Source organism: Corylus avellana, chromosome 7 (genome assembly GCF_965113065.1).
Source record: "Corylus avellana chromosome 7, dhCorAvel1.hap1.2, whole genome shotgun sequence".
Lineage (NCBI taxonomy): Eukaryota > Viridiplantae > Streptophyta > Magnoliopsida > Fagales > Betulaceae > Corylus > Corylus avellana.
Window position 1 is genome coordinate 18,361,421 of NC_142496.1, and position 18,692 is coordinate 18,380,112.

General features: G+C 37.1%; 1 pseudogene; it reads left to right on the forward strand.

The window, feature by feature from the left end:
- The first annotated feature begins 258 nt into the window (after positions 1–258).
- The window catches only part of LOC132185168 (glutamate receptor 2.2-like), a 33,771-nt pseudogene continuing 15,337 nt past the window's right edge, over positions 259–18,692 (forward strand).

Sequence of the window (18,692 nt, forward strand, 5' to 3'; positions counted from 1 at the left end):
GTCCCTGTGGTGCGGGACTTTCCAAATGTATTTTCAACAGACTATGCTGGATTGCCACGCCAAAGGGAAGTCAAATTCGAAATCGAATGTGTACCGAGTACCAATCCTATATCGAAGGCACCGTATAGGATGACGCTGACAGAGTTAAAGGAGCTAAAGGAACAATTGTAGAAGTTGCTGGATAAGGAGTTTATTCGCCCTAGATCATCACCGTAGGGAGCACCGGTGTTGTTTGTGAATAAGGATGGGTCAATGAGAATGTGCATCGACTACCACGAGCTGAATAATGTTATGATTAAGAACAATTATCCTCCAACAAGGATCAACGATCTGTTGGATCGGCTGCAAGGAGCGCATGTATTCTCCAAGATTGACTTACGATCTGGCTATCAACAAGTTAGGGTGAAGGAAGAGGACATTCCAAAAACAGCCTTCAAGACTTGTGATGGACACTACGAGTTTCTAGTCATGTCTTTTCTCACTTCTATGCTTCTCATACTTACTACAAAACTAGGCTGAGGCTTAACATAAGGGACTCCAAACGTGATGTTGTTGGAGTAGGTTCACTTGGTTCTCTCTCTCTCTCTCTCTCTCTCTCTCTCTGTGTTTTAGTTATCATTTCGAACAACAATTAACCAACGATTGATAAATGACAGCTTTTGTTTTTGTTTTTTCATTCACCTCCTCCAATAATATCATAGATTAGATTTAATAGTTCGTTTTCCTTATAACTGCACCCACATTCACAAAATGTGAATATTACTTTTAAATATTTGTATTTACATTTGCATCATGTTTTTACTAACCATATTAGCGTGATTATTATGGTTACCAAATTAGTACAGTTATTATTCGCTATCTGCAAATTAAGTAATTGGTGCTTTCGACATATTTTAGTTTCTGTGGCCTTCTTTGGCTTATAACATATTTTAAACAATTTTGATAATAATTTGGGCCAGTTTTTAGTGTTTTGGGCTTTTTAAATTTTCTTTTAAGCCTTAATGTTTTGAAAATATATTGTTTTCAAATTACTTTTATCTTTTTGGCCAAGCGAATTTGTGAACAGTGAAGAAAAAAACCTAAAACAATGTGAACATAACCTATACCTAATCCAAAACGACGTTGTTATGGTGAAATTATTAAATATAATATATATAAAATTATATATTATATATAAAGGGTATGTCAGTATGTGGATACTGTTATTAACTACATTTGTACACCCTAAAATAGCTATGAAAAGCAGATGTGGACGGTTAATATTCGCCTGCATGCACACCCTTAATTATACTATCTAGCATTTTATAATGGAAAAGAGCTTAGGTGGTTCTACTATCATCATAAGAACTAGCTAATTTTATGTGCGATAAATCACAAAATTGGAATGTAAAAGTTAAGAACTGTACTTGTCATTACTTTATGAAATGTATGACTAAGGAACCCCGCCATTTTCTTTTTAGAGAGTTTTGGTAAAGCCTGGATTATACAAAAAGTTCAACTATATGTTGAAACGCAATTCATAAACGTTCGATTCTTGTTGAAATTTATCTAATTAATTAAGAGGCGTTTGGTACACGGAATAGCTATTTCAGTAAGTAAACTGGATAGCTATTCTTGAAAATATAAGAAGATGAAATGGAATAGCTATTTATATTTTTCAGTTTGGTGACATTAATGCGCTTTTACTGGGACTAAACCAAAATTACTAAAATACCAACATTTTGTTATTAAAAAAATTGAGGCTCCATTTGTTTAAGAAGGTGGAACCCCAGCTGCCGGTGACAAATCTCTAAAAAAAAGATTGTGACTTTTTTATTTTTTTCTTTTTTGAAAAATATAATCTAATTCTGAAAGAATAGCTTAACGATTTCACTCTTTTTTTTAGAGAAATTGCTATTCCTCAATTTTAGGATTAGCATTTTCATGGGAATGGCTATTCCAGGGCTAAAAAATCTTACTAAACAATGAAATAACTATTTCATTGTATGAGTTTAATCCTTGCACCAAACATACATTTAGAATTTTTATTATGTGGATGCAATTGGGAACATCTAATTGGGTTATTGTTAACATAGAGACAAAAGACCAAAGTATGAAAAAAATTTGTTACTTCTAAGTGAGTCAAAATGAATATAGTCGTAAGGCTTATCTATAATGCATATATATGACCACAAAAATATACAACATACAATATAACTTATTAAGGGTGTGAATGCGGGTGCATATTAACCGCTCGATAGCTGTTGTTAACCGCATCCCCATACCCTTTATATATAATATACAATTTTTTATATTTTATATATATATTATATTTAATAAATTCCCCAAAACGACGTCGTTTTAGGTTAGGTATAACTTATGTTTACATTGGTTTAGCGTTTTTTCTTCACATTTCACTCATTCACTTCACTAGTTCACTCTGACTATGCTAGAGCCCAAAGCCACCATCTTCTTGCACTCGTGTCTCATCTCTGATTCTTTCGTATCTCATACTCTCATCGCAACATTTACCATCCTTTTGCTGGTTTGATTGTTATGCTCATTAAATCACGGATAGAAAAATATAAGGATGTTTACTGTGAGCATTGATTACTACGAATATTTTGAGGTCGTATCCATTGTCTGCTTCTTTTTCTTAGTTCTACATATTTTTGGTGTCGCATTATATTTTCAAAACATTAGGAGTTCAAAAAAAAAAATTAAGACAAGCCCAAAACACTAAAAATCTGTTCAAATTATTTCCAAAATTGTATAAAATAGGCCTTAATAGAGACCCAAAGATTGCCCAAAAAACTAAAATAGAACAAAAAGGTCCATTATCTAATATGCGGATAGTCGATAATAACCGTATTTAATAACCGCAATAACTGTGCGGATGCAATTAGTAAAAACATGATGTAAATGAAGATATCTAAAAACGATATCCGCATTTAGCTGCGGGACTTGCAAATAACTGAACCTGCATCCGCATGTACACCCCTACTAAGCTTATAGTACAATATGTATATAGTAACCGCAATAACTGTGCGGATGCAATTAGAAAAAACATGATGTAAATGAAGATATCTAAAAAAGATATCCACATTTTGCTGCGGGTCTTGCAAATAACTGAACCTGCATCCGCATGTACACCCCTACTAAGCTTATAGTACAATATGTATATAGTATATTGTATACGTAACTATGGCAAGGATCTTCTTGCATGTGATATGGAAAAATATAGCAAGATAGCATGTTGACTTATTATCACCTTGAATATGGCAAAACATTCTAATATCGCCCAGGAAACTCAAGATGATAATGTGTACCACATTTTGAGTTTGATATTCAGATCACATGAGAATTTAGGAGGATGTGTTTGACTTGATGTTTTATATAACATATCATTACATTAAATTTCTAATCTTTATGATTGCTTATCAAGACCACAGCACTTCGCCAATTATGCATTGATCTAGTGATGGATATTGGATGGCTGATCATTTAGAGTTCCATTTGGCATTTAATTAGATTTCTCTTTGTTTTCGAAACATAGCTCTATACCTGATAAAAAAATAGAAAAGCGCAAGCCATCATAGGGCCACAAAACTCGATGCAGGCTAAATTTGTCATCGATCTAGGGAAGAAAGCTCAAGTGCCCATCATATCATTTTCAGCAACAAGCCCTTCTCTTACTTCCCTTCAGAGTCAATACTTTTTTCACATCGCTCAAAATGACTCATCTCAAGTGAAAGCTATAAGTACAATTATTCAAGCTTTTGGATGGAGAGAAGTTGTGCCAATCTATGTAGACAAGACTTATGGGAAAGGTATAATACCCTACCTGATTGATGCCTTGCAAGAGATTGATGCTCATGTCCCCTATCAAAGTGTCATTCCTTCATTAGCCACGGATGGCATGATTAGTCAAAAACTTTACAAGTTGATAACGATGCAAACAAGAGTCTTCATTGTGCACATGTCACGCAATCTGAGTTCTCAACTTTTCTTCAAGGCAAAAGAGATTGGAATGATGAGAGAAGGTTATGTATGGATCATTACCAATGGGATAAGCAATTCATTTAGTTCGATAGAAGCTTCAATAATAGACTCAATGCAAGGGGTATTGGGTAAAAAGACTTATGTTCCAAAAACCAGAGAGCTTGAAAATTTTACTATTCAATGGAAAAAGAAATTCCAACAGGATAATCCATACATTACCAACGGTAAACTCGATGTTGTTGGCCTATGGGCTTATGATGCTGCTTTCGCACTTGCTAGGGCAGTCAAGGAAGTTGGTTCGCAAATATTGGCTTTAAAAAGACAAATTCTTCAAGTAACTAAACTAATCTCGAAAGCATTAGTGTCTCTCAAAATGGCCCAAAATTGTGCGAAGCATTATTGGGGTAAGATTTACAGGCCTTACTGGAGACTTCGGTCTAGTTAATAGGCAACTACAATCATCTACTTTTGAGATAATTAATTTCAATAGTAATGGAGAAAGAAAAATTGCATTATGGGCTGCAGACATTGGATTGGTAAGGAAATTGAATTTGGCGAACACAAGCACATATTCCACTTCAAAGAATAATCTAGGACCTATTATATAGCCAGGTGATTCAAGCTCTGTCCCTAAAGGATGGGAGATTCCAACAAATGGAAAGAAGCTACGAAAAGGAGTTCCGAGTCATGGTTATAGAGAATTTGTTAACGTGACGCCTGATCCTAACATTAACACAACAAAGGTCACTCGGTACTGCATAGACGTCTTCAATGCTGTAATGGAAACATTGCCATACACTGTTAGTTACGAGTTCATTCCCTTCGCAAAGCCAAATGGTGGAAGCACTGGTAGATATAATGATTTGGTCTACCAAGTATTTTTTGGGGTCGGTAAAAATCATCTTACTATTTTTAGCTACTAAGATAACATTATTTTCCCTCCTAAATGCACTTTTTATCCGAACAAGGCACTTATATTAATAGAAATGATGGAAGTAAATGATTTTCTTTACAGAACTTCGACGTTGTGGTTGCAGATACAACCATCATAGCGAATAGGTCTAACTTTGTTGACTTCACATTGCCAAACACAAAATCTGGAGTATCAATGGTCATGCCAATCAAAGATAGTAGACCAAAAAATGCATGGGTATTCTTGAAGCCTTTAAATTGGGACCTTTGGATGACAAGTGGTTGTTTCTTTTTCTTCATAGGCTTTGTGGTATGGGTTCTTGAACATCGAATAAATGACGATTTTCGTGGGCCTCCCTCACATCAAATTGGGAGAAGTTTTGGGTAAGGCTTCTCCACCATGGTTTCCACACATCGTATTTCCGTTATCGTGTTCTAATTTATTTTCATATAATAATAACGAGTGATCTAAATACTCAATACAAGGACAATGTAGAATATACCACCTTCAAACACTTGTATGCCTATTAGAACTCTAAAAACGTATTTCATAGAAACCAGAATGAATGAATTTTCCATTCTTCTAGAATAATTTACTACTTATCTAACTTACTTAACTGCTTGCTACTGGGTTGATGTGTATATATATAAGTATTGCTTACATTCTCTACTATAATCTCTGAAAGCAAAAAGTAGTTTTGTAATGGCCAACTTGTTTTTGTGGTATGAGATTGAGTCATAGAAGATTATAAGTAAATGAAATATGATTAATTAGTATATTAGAGTTATTAATATAAACTCTTAAGGTGATTATATAGGGGATAAATAGTCAATTAACAGTTTAATAGTGTTGAATGAAACCTGGAGAGATCCAAAAAGGATAACATATATGATAAAATAAGATATTTCTATTAAGAAATCACTAGTACACAAGAATGAGACAAGTGTATCAGATTCACACCAAACACAAGAAACTTATCAATTACCAGTATAAACCTTTTCTCTTAGGCCATGACACACACAACACCCTTTCTCTCATGATTTGTGGCACACGAACAACAAATAGCATATAGTTTCTATCATACGATGACACACACAGAGCACAAATATTCACAAAGTACTCGCACACTGACCACACTTCCCACCACTCATGCATTAATGGCATCACACTCTTTCTTAAGCTGTGTTTTTAACACATACTAACATACATAATCCGTGCTTCCTTATATAGTAGTCAATGTTAGCCGACTTTTCTAAACTTTCCAACTGGTCTCTAAGTTTGATGCCCCGAGTTTCCGAGAGTTAATTATGCCTTAACCTAAAAACCAAGCATTTACTTAAATTTTGCAGTAAAGCCCAAATCCAACTTTCTGGCCGAACGTTGAGTGGGGACCACCGAACGTTCTCCCATGTCTTTATTGTCAATGTTCTGCAGGGGACCACACCGAACATTCGTTGACCAAAACTTGATCCACTGGGTATTGACCAAACGTTCCACCTACAACCCTAGAACCACTATGTAATAGTACACCGAACGTTCGCCTATAGTACCAAACGTTTGGTGATAGTCTGGAAAGCATTTTTAACCTATTCTCCACCTCTGCAGCATAAGACACTCCCCCTCACCCCTTTCACCCCTCAGCCACCCTTGACACTAGAAATCCTAACCCTAAAGTGAGAGGAGAGTTCTCAAGAGGAAGAAGGAAGCTTTGGGGGAGATGTTGCAATCTTCAATGTAAACCTTAAACTTTCACTAAGTTTTCATGCTATCTTTTTATTATCTTTACTTCCCTCAAGTTTTTAAAGATGTTATAACTTGTGAACAATTTTCCTTGGATGAAAATAGAGCTTTTCAATACGTTTTAGAAACGCTTACCTATCTCTGGTTTTCTCGAGTTATGATTCACTATATGTGCATGAACTTGTTTAGAGCCTGGGGTGTAGTTATAGCATGGTAACCTTCGAATAAAAGCCCAAAACTCTACATTTTTTACACTGCCCGAGCATTCTCCAACTCTGGCTCAACATTCTCCCTGTGCTCGAACGTTTGCCTCTTCAACAGAACGTTCGCTCTAAACCTAGAATGCATGAAAATAGGGTTTTTTGACCTTTTAGCTAAGAGTGATCAACTAGGACCTCTTTGTGTCTTCAGTAAACCCTCTAGCACTGCGTATAATGATATACATGTTTCGTTATAGCAGGGATTCAAAATGTCGGATGACTCGAGCGGGCGTACGAGGTAAGTAAACACTTACGACTGCTTTCCTTAAAAATGTTCGATATGTGAGCTGACTAAGCATGCAAATGATATGAGCATGCCTACTTTTGTATAACTTGGTAACTGTCTTAATAATTGGTTGATAAGATTCATCGTATGACATAGTACACGAGTACGTGCGGTATAATGGTCATGGGCTTACTATATATAATTGATTCTATGGTCAAATGTGTGTGGATGTGTTATATTGACCTTGGATCCAATGGTTATTTCACGATCGGCCCAGCCATAATTGGTGGCTCACTACAGGATGTACATCATTAGTTACGTGGGCCACTCGAAGTCGAACTTGGTTGGGCTGCTAGAGTTATGAACAGCAACGATTATTACATACTAAGTCTTTAGAGTTATGCAATTATTACATCTTGTAGAAAGCCTCTTTCTAGGAAGTGGATAGTGGCAGGACTGCCTCATTGGATTGATTAAGTTGAGTAGAGACCCACTTGTTGATATTAGGTTTGATCAGATTCTCTATATTATTATTAGTAGCTCCATGTCTATGATCAAGAATTGTGTATGTTGTTATTATGATTATTAGATTCCTCAACTTTGTTTCACTTTCCTATGCATTTACTCTAATTATGCTTAGAAGGGCGGTTCCACAGTTGGACACCAATTAGTTGAATAGGGGTAATTGCTAGTAACCTTACTATACTGGTCAAGGCCAGATTTGTGGGCGTTACACTAAGTCGACTTACTAAGCTAGCCATGAGCTATTGGGAAGAGACGTGAGAAAGAGATTAGGTAAGACAGGCAGTGGAAGGTGATAAGATGTGAAGAAAAGGAAAGGAAGAATGAAGTGGAGAGAGAAGTGGAGAGAGAAGAGTAAGATTGAGAAGGAAAGCAAACTCATTGGATGGGAAGGGTGGTGTTGGACTATGAGATGTGGTTGCTAGAGCAGAGATGAAGTGGGAGAAAAATTTTGGAGAGAGTGGTGGAGCTGCCATTGATCAACACTCATTGTGTAGTGACACCTCGATGTAATAATTCATTCAGGAAAGAATTCTTCACATCCATTCTTCATAGCTTATATAATTTACTAGTTCGCAATACTATAAAAATCCAATCCATATTGTTGCCAGAATCCCAAAACCACTGGCAACACCTTATATGTTTTACTTAATCCATGTGGACAAGTCTTCACTTTATCAATCCATTGGCATGAAATAGGTGTAACATCCCTTAATTTTGGATGAAAATAATTTTTCTTCCCTTACTTTCCTCCATGCTGTGCTTTTAGCATTTTCTTCACGTGCAATATTGTCTTCCTCGTTTTATTCTTCAATACTATAAAGTACAACATATAGTGTTCTATGCACATCAATCTTCCATGGGCTATTTTTTCCTTCTATCTTTGAATCTTGCTCAAGTTCACTAATTAATGGTATATGTCCCTCTATGGTTTGAAGATAGGATTACATGATATTTTTTTGTTTTTCCAATCTACTTTTATTTATGTGATTGGAGTTCACCTTAAAGGCAATGATATAGTCTTAATCATAATTAACTACTCTGTGTTTGGTCACTACCAATGGTGTTTCCTCTTACATAACTACAATAGCACTTGTTGCTATTTCATCGATGATATATTGTTGTTTCATAGCTTCGTAGTTCAAATCGGCTTCTTCTTATGAGAAAGCTCATCCTCAAAATTCATTATGACAAAGGATGCTTTAAAATCCCATTAAGCTTCATTATAATACGTCTTGGTGATCATTCCATGTCACCAAATTTCCTTCTGCTAAATATTTCTTAAGTTGATAGTCTCATGGATAGTGTCCTTTTCGACCACATTTAAAGTATTTAATAATTTGATTCAGACGTTTAGTTTACCTTGAATGTTGATCATCTTTTTTCCGATTATTTTGAGTTTCCCTTGATTGATAATTCTTTTCTTGACCTTTTTCATTCGTCTTTTTCATTTTTAAATATGGCGCATCTCTATCGTCTAGGTTGACGTATCCTGGTACCACCAAAAAGTGTCTCTTCCTCGTTCTTCAATGAGACCGAGCCAATTGCTTAGCCAAATGTTTTTGCTTGACTAATAAATTTTTCATCTCCTCAAGAGAACAGTTGGCTAACCATGAAAGGTTGTTATAATTCTTTGACGTTTAGGACAATCCATGGATGATAATCCTTCTCATACATTTTTCGTTAATTTTAATAGTAGGATCTAATTGAAAGATTTTAGAATAAAGAGACTCGATGTTGTAAAATACCAATTAATTGTGAGCTCTTATTGGGTCGTCAATATTAACTCGCTCTCTAGAAGTTGAAGTTGCATATAATTTTTCTTTGAAAAGCAAGCGACCAATTATATCCCATGCTTCTCAAGATGTGGTGGCTTTCGAATCTACTTCAGCATCTCTTTCTCAACTATTATCTTAATCACAAGCATACATTTACTAGCTTTGATCCTTCACTTCCTTGACATTCTATGTAGGAGGTGATATTACCACAATAATCTCCCAAAGATCTTGCTCCTGCAAATATGACTTCATGCATGTCTACAACATGCTATAATTCTAATTATTAAGCTTCTCCATTGCACCAAAAAATTGGATATTTTTCATAGGAACTTGATGTGATCCTACACAATCCCATGTAAGATTGGTCTTAAATTAACAGGGTTCACAATCCTAGATTGTGCACGAAAATAATCTCCTCATGTGGTGTATTCTAATTGTCCCTAACTACTTAGCTTTACAAGCCCTCACTAGGCTTAGCCAATCTCACAAATAGAATATCAATATGAGCCCTATCCATCTAGCTCCCGTAATCCCTAACTACACTCAAACAAGAATCTTACAGACATAACGTCCAATCCAATTCTTGGTTGTCTAACTCTAATACCAAATTTTTGATTTAAACATGGAAAGTCCAAAAAATGTTAACACAATAAAATAAGAAATTTATATTAAAAACTGGTTTGTACAATGTTAAGTGCTAAAATATTCATATTTTCAACCCTTAACTTACATGTTTTAATCCTTTGGTTTTAGTTAATTAGGTCATTTTAATTTCTTTTTGTATTTTCCATACTTTTGTAGGCTTTTGGAAGAAAATGAAGTAAATCTGAAAGATTTGGGCTCAAAGTGAGAAGATGGAAAAATGGGAGCCCCTGACACTGCGATCGATCACAGGTTCCCTACTATCGAGGGCAGTACCAGCGAAGACACAACACGAAGCAAGCCACAAGCGATTGAGTGCACAACAGAAGAGGCTCGATCGCAGACCTGCGATCGAGCGCACATGGGCTGCGATCGATCGCACCCGTGCGTAGGAGACGCATCAAAGCTGCGGTCAGAGTGTCATTCTTTCTATATTAGGGTTTTCCAACTCCCAATTGTAATAGGTTTTGAAACCGTACAAAATTCCTAGGTTTATTAGTTTGTCAAGGACTTCTAAAGCCTATAAGTAGACCCTTACGCCTCTAGAATAGGTATGCTTTGTAAGGAGAAGAATTGGAGCTCTTCAAGTTCAAGTTTCGGGCTTATTCTTTTCCTTTCTTTTCTTTTATTTTATGAAGATATTTAACATCAACTTTATGTGTAAGTAATTTATTTAGTAGGGCTAGATTGAAGCCCTAGTTATGTTTTGTTAATATTCAATATTGGCGCCTTTCTGATGATCGTGCTATGATGTCTAACTTGATTAATACCTAGTTTCATGAATTCCTCATATGTGTGTGCCTGATCAACATGTGCATATGGTATGGACTAGTTAGTTAAATCAATTTGGATGACCGAGTCCTGGGTTAATCAACATGTGAAACCGGGAGTAGACACCCATGCCCTAGGCCTCATGTGTTTGTCGATTTTCACAATTTTTTGCTTTCTTAAAGAATAACTTAGTAGACACCCATGCTAAATCCTTTAAGAAAGAAAAGAATTAGAGTAGACACCCATGCCTAATTCGTTGCTTAGGGAAATCAATAGCATAAGGAGTAGACACCAATGCCCTTAGGTTGACAAACATTAGATATTCATAACATGATCAAAACATTGGCATATTGATATATTAGCTAAATATAATTAGTGGTGGATATCAAAGCCCTACCTTTTTATCATTATCAATTTCAAACCAATCTCTTGTTTTATTTTACTTTGAGAATTGATTTTAAGATAAGATTCAGCAGTCCTTGTGGGAATGACCCATTATTTGCACACTATACTACTATGTTGATGTTGTGCAAAATATTACCTAAATTAATAGATAATAATTTGTACGTTTTACCTGCAAGTGCACAAGGTCAACATAGTAGTATATGGTGCAAGTACAGGATCATTCCCACGAGGATTGCTGAATTTATATTTAAAAATAAATTCCTTACGCAAAACAAAGATTGATTGTTGAAGTGATGATAATAAAGGGTAGGGCTTTGACATCCACCATCAATTATATTTAGCTAATATAACAATATGCCAATGCTTTGATCAAGTTAAGCATATCTAATGTTTGTCAACTTTAGGGCATGGCGTATACCCCTAAGGCTATAGATTTCCCTAAGCAACAAGTTAGGCATGACGTACACTCTAACTCTTTTCATTCCTAAGGGATTTAGCATGATTTATACTAAGTTGTTCCTTAGGAAGGCATATGTTCTATGGAAATCGACAAACACATGAGGCCTAGGGCATGGTATATACTCCCGGTTCCCCATGTTGATTAACCCAAGAACCCGGTGTGGATTACTTTTGTTACTTATGTTAAACCCAGGACTCGGCCATCCAAATTGATTTAACTAACTAGTCCGTACCAAATGCATATGTTGATCAGGCACACACATATGAGGAATTCATGTAAGCAGGCATTAATCAAGTTAAATAGCACAACAAGATCATCACAAAGGCGCCAATATTGAAATATTAACAAAACATAACTAAGGCTTCAATCAAGCCCTACTAATTAAATTAGCTACACATAAAGTTGATGTTAAACATCTTCATAAAAGAAAAGAAAGGAAAATAATAAACCCGAGACTTGAACTTGACGAGCTCCTATTCTCTCCTTGCAAATGTGTCTATTCTAGAGGCTTAAGGGTCTATTTATAGGCTTTAGAACTCCTAGACAAAGTAGTAAACCTAGGGATTTTGTAGGGTTTTGAGACCTATTACAAGTTGGAGTTGGAAAACCCTAATATGGAAAGAATGTCAATCCAGCCGCCACTTGATAAGCCTCCTGCACACGGGTGCGCTCGATCGCAGCCCGTGTGCGCTCGATCGCAGGTCTGCGATCATTCTTTCTTTTGGCATGCGCTCGATCGCTCCTGGTCTGGTTTGTGCAGTGTCTTCTCTGGTATTGCGCTCGATCGCAGGTACCCTGCGATTGATCGCAGTACCAGGGAGCTCCAATTGTTTCCATTATCTCTTTTGAGCTCAAATCACCTAGTTTCACTTCATTTTCTTCCAAAAGCCTATAAAAGTATGAAAAACACAAAAAGGAATTCAAATGGCCTAATTAATTAAAACCAAAGGATTAAAATATGCAAGTTAAGGATTGAAAATATGAATATTTTAGCACTTATCAGTTGACCTCGTGCACTTGCGGGTAAAACATCCAGTTATTTGCCTGTTAATTTAGGTGGGTAATTGTGGAACAACTAGTTTTTGGCGCCGTTGCTGGGGATAGCGGCGAATTTTGTTTAAAATTATTTTCCTTTAGTTGTGTTATTTTAATCTTTAATTTTCAATTTTGTTTTTATCAAAAATATTTTATGTTGATTCTTAAATTTTTATGTTTCAGGTTGCGGACTAGCATTCTGTGATTGCGATCGACCGTGAGCCACGTGCGATCGAACGCATCAACCTGCGATCGAGCACAGTTCCAGGGAGCATCCAGACCAGCAGCACTGAAGCTACTTGAATGAAGAAGCAATTCAATTGATGCAAGGTCGTCGATCTCAAGACTCAACCGTTATTCCTCTCGATCCTGAAATTGAGCGGACAATTCGACAATGACCTAGAGACAAAGAAGAAGAGGAAGAAATTGAGATGGAAGATTTTCAAGAGAATCCAATTGGGCCAAGACCATTAGAGGCAAATCCACCACCGGTCCGGAGACCAATGAAGCAAGCATTCGTTCCAGCAAACCTCCAACAACCCTCATGCATAGCATATCAACCGGAGGTGAAAGGCAGCTATTATATTTCTCCTCAAATCCTTAATGCATTGACTCACTTCAGCGACATAGCTACTGACGATCCCAACTTGCATCTTAAAGAATTCTTTGATTTATGCAAGTTGCAACATGTCCAAGGCCTAACTCCATAGAGACTTAGGTTAGTTCTCTTTCCTTTCTCTTTGAAAGATAATGCTAAACTATGGTATAATTCTTTGCCTGCAGATTCCATCCATACTTGGGAAGAATTAGCCACCAAGTTTCTGAATAAGTTTTTCCTAGCTCAAAAGATAAGATACCTTAAAAGGGAACTTCAAATGTTCCAACAATGAGAAGGAGATCTGTTCTTCGAGGCATGGGATCACTTCAATTCATTGCTTCTAAAGTGCCCACATCACAACATCCCTCAAGATGATCAGGTACGAATTTTCTATGAAGGTTTAGATGATACTTAAAAGGGTATTGTGGATACAGCTTGTGGAGGTATGCTGATGGAAAAGAGCAGTGAGGAAGCCATAAGGATCTTTGAGATGTTGAGTGAACACACCCAACAATTCCCATCTAGAAGGAGGCAAGGTGTAAGGAGCAAAGGCAGGAATGAAGAAAATAGCGGAGTGCAAAATCAAATGGCTGCCATGCAGAAGGCATTACTTATGCTTGTAAACTCCATGACTACTCAGAACATCTCTCCCAATCAGTCACCCACCCAATTCCAGGTATGTGTCATATGTTCTCAAGTAGGTCATACTACTGAAACTTGCCCTTTATATTCATTTGCAGGTCAGGAGCAAGAGCACTATGTGGGACAAAACAATTACCCCTACAAGAACAATCCGTACTCCAACACCTACAAGCTAGGGTGGCAAAACCACTCTGATTTCTCATGGAGTAATAATCAGAACCATCAAGGGCAGCAGAGGAATTCCCAACAAGCAAGCCAACCAATTCAAGAGGCATATTTGAACAAACTTGAGAGTATGATACACACCCTGGTGACTTCACAACAGCAATTTTTGAATGAGCAACAACAAACCAATGCCAAGCATGAGCAGTCCATTCAAAGGACCGAGCAAGCTGTCCAAAGATTGGAAGTACAAATGGGACAAATGGCAAATGAGCTGAGTGAAAGAAAGCACGACGAAATCCCAGCCCAAACAATTGAAAGCAGTCACAGTTCTCAGATATGGCAAAGTCATTGGAACTGAAGAGCCACCTCAAGCAACTCCAGAAGGACCATCAACTTCTAAGGTAAACAAAATGGAGAAGGTAAATGCAGCCCCCTTTCCTCAAAGGTTAGTCAAACCAAAGAAAGGAAAGCAACTCATGGATATCTTGAGAACTTGAGGAAAGTAGAAATCAACATTCCTTTATTAGATGCAATTAAACAGATTCCTTCATATGCTAAATTTTTAAAGGATTGTTGCACTAACAAAAGGAAGTTTCAGGAGTATGAGATAGTGGCCTTAACAAAAGAGGTAAGTGCAGTCTTGTTAAGAAAATTACCACCAAAGCTAACAGATCCAGGTAGTTTTACTATTCCTAGCAGGATAGGAGACCATTCTTTTAAAAAGGCACTACTGGATCTAGAAGCAGGGTTGAATTTGATACCTTACACTGTATATGAAAAGCTGGGATTGGAGGAGCTTCAACCAACCTCTATCACCTTACAATTGGTAGACAGAAGCATCAAAAGACCAAGAGGTATACTTGAGATATTTTGGTAAAGGTAGGGACATTTATTTTAGTTGCTGATTTCATTGTATTGGATGTGGAAGAATCCCCTATGCCATCACCTTTACCTATTATCTTAAGAAGACCCTTTATGAGAACTGCTGATACTACAATAGGTGTGAAAAAAGATATTGTGAGCATGTAGGTAAATGGTGAGACAATAGAGTTCAAAATATTCGATGCATTGAAATTACCTCAAGAAGATTTAGAATGTTTTGATGTTTGTATGATCCAAGATGTTAGTGAGACAGTTTTGCAAGACTAATATAAAGATCCATTGGAGGCCACCCTCACCCATAGTCTCATAAGAAAGGACATTGAGCCAGAACATGAAGATGTTACTGATGGCATCATTGAAACAGTGCACCAACTTAAGGCCTCTCCAAAATACTCAAGTAAGTATACTCCCCCCTTTGAGATTCTTAACCCTACTAATACCTCTCTTGTTCCTTCTATTGTCCAGGCACCCAAGCTGGAATTGAAGCAATTGCCAGAACATCTAAAATATGCATACTTAGGAGAGAACAAGACACTACCAGTCATAATTGCTACAAATCTGAGTTGTGGGGAAGAAGAAAAGCTGTTGAGAATTCTTAGAGAACATAAAACCACTTTGGGGTGGACCATTGCTGACATCAAAGGAATAAGTCCAGCTAAGTGCATGCATCAGATCTTCCTTGAAAGCCAACCAGGGATGCACGGAGAAGACTCAATCCTCAAATGAAGGAGGTAGTTAAGGCAGAAGTCTTAAAAATGCTAGATGTGGGCATCATCTATCCCATCTCAGACAATAAATGGGTCAGTCCAGTCCAAGTAGTGCCAAAAAAGAGTGGGATCACAGTGGTGAAGAATGAAGATAATGAGCTAATACCACAAGAGTAACCACTGGGTGGAGGGTATGCATCGATTATAGAAAACTGAACAAGGTAAGCAGAAAAGACCATTTTCCATTACCCTTCATTGATCAATTGCTAAAGAGGTTAGCTGGCTATAGCCACTATTGTTTCTTGGATGGGTACAGTGGCTGTAATCAGATTGCAATAGCACTAGAAGATCAAGAGAAGGCCACCTTAACATGTCCTTTTGGCACATTCGCCTATAGAAGGATGCCATTTGGCTTATGCAAGGCCTCAGCCACATTCCAGAGATGCATGATGAGCATTTTTTCAGACATGGTGGAGAAAACCATTGAGGTATTTATGGATGACTTTAGTGTTTTTGGGTCTAGTTTTGATGAATGCCTCCACCATTTGAAGAGTGTTCTCAAGAGGTGTGAAGAATGCAACCTAGTGCTCAATTGGGAAAAATGCCATTTCATGATTGAACAAGGCATTCTATTGGGTCATGCTATTTCAAGCAAGGGCATTGAGGTGGATAAGGCCAAGATAGATATTATCTCCAAACTTCCCCCACCTCTGACAGTAAAGGGGGTTAGGAGTTTTCTTGGACATGCCAGATTCTATAGAAGGTTCATCAACGATTTCTCCAAGATCTTTAGACCTCTCTGTGCATTGCTAGGGAAGGAGGCCAAGTTTGAATGGACTAAAGAATGCATGACTGCCTTCAACACACTGAAAAAGCTGCTCACATCTGCACCAATAATATGGGCACCTGACTGGAGTCTACCCTTTGAGCTCATGTGTGATGCCAGTGACTTTGCCGTGGGAGCTGTCTTGGGTCAAAGAATCAATAAGGTACCTCATGCCATTTATTATGCTTCTAGAACATTGAATGATGCTCAGCTAAATTATTCTACTATTGAGAAAGAATTATTAGCTGTCATATTTGCTTTGGAGAAGTTCAGGTCGTACCTAATTGGTTCTAAGGTTATTGTATTCATTGATCATGCTGCGTTGAGATATTTGCTTGCCAAGAAAGATGCCAAACCTAGATTGATCATATGGGTATTATTACTACAAAAGTATGACCTTGAGATTAGAGACAAGAAAGGCAATGAGAATGTGGTGGTGGATCACTTATCCAAATTACTCCACGAGAAGGAAGGAGATAAGCTCCCATTGAATGAAAATTTTTCAGATGAGCAGTTGTTTGCAGTTGATATCCAACTCCCATGGTATGCAGTTATAGTGAATTATATCACTACCACGGTGTTTCCTTCAAGTATGTCTAGCCAAGAAAGGAAGAGGTTAATATCCATATCTAGACAATACCATTGGGATGACCCCTATTTGTTCAAATTCTGCCTTGATCAAATCATTAGAAGGTGTGTCCCAAAAGAAGAGAACTTGAGTATTTTGCAGCACTGTCATTAGTTTGCTTATGGTGGACACTTTGGGGCCAAAAGAACAGCGCTTAAGGTATTTGATAAGCGCCGAATGTTGCACATTCAAGCCCCTTAATTTACATATGTTAATTCCATAGCATTGTTATTTGTTTGATTTTGTTTTGTTTTTGTGTTTCAGGACTTATTTGACAAACCATTGGAAATTGGGCTTAAAAGATCAAAAAGTTGAGCATTCTGGATCTAGGATCGATCGCAGCACTCCTGGGATCGAGCGCACCTGCGCTCGACCATCTGCGGCCAAGGATCGAGCGCATGCCTGCGCTCGCGCGCACACCAGCTAGGCTCGAGCGCACCAAATCTTGGATCGAGCGCATACGAGCATACAGTGCACGGCAAGAATCCCTCTCCAACATGGACTTGGATTTCAGTCTCCCAATTGGACTCGGAGACTGACTTCCGACTTTTTGAGGATTTCTAGGGTTTTAGGGTTTTACAATTCCCTATAAATAGGGCTCTAAACATTGTAAACAGACACACCGCTTTTAGAGCAAAAATTCAGTAAAATAGTTTGTGGAGCTTAGAAGATCATGAGCAGCTAAACCCCAACTATGGGGTATTGATGTAGCCCTTTCCAAGCACAATGGTTTGATTGTATTTAATTTCTAGTCTTTCAATTTATGCATGTTGATTGTATAACCTTGAGGATTGCTACAGTTGATTTCTGTTCTTTATATTAAATGCAGTTGTTCTTTAAATTCCGATTCAATATAGTAAAATTCTTATCTTGTCTTAGAAATTATTTTACTACTGTTGAACTCAAATCATTCTTATTTTCTGTGATTATAAGAATGGTGGTTATACAATGGTACTTAATTGGCATGCAATCAATAGGGTTAGATAGACCATACCTAGGGAAGGCGGATCGTACTACACCCTAGTTTAGTGTAATTTAGGTAGACGGTCCGTGCCAACCAAAGATGGGTTATGCTATTCCGTTGATTGTATGAGATTATTTTTATGTCTTCTTGTTGAAATTATAACATGCATAGAATGAATTGCTAGAATTAAATATGGTTAACCATTTATGTGCGGATCATGGTAAAGTCAATACCCTACTCTCTCTCTCATAAATTTACTCCCTTTTATTTCCGTTTATTTTATGCACTTTAAATTTACACAAACAATTCACTCTCTTTTAATTAAGTTAATTTTGATCTTTTAATTTTGATAATTAAACCCCTGCAGTCCTTGAGGTTCGACACCCTCAATATAGCCCTATCCTACGGGATTCGTTCTATTACGAGTGGTAATTTTATAATTGATATTTTTTGTCACAAAAATACCACATCAATTTTCGGCACCGTTGCCGGGGACTACTTAACGGTTTTATTGTCACAATTTAAGGATTGATTTTAGCTTAATAAT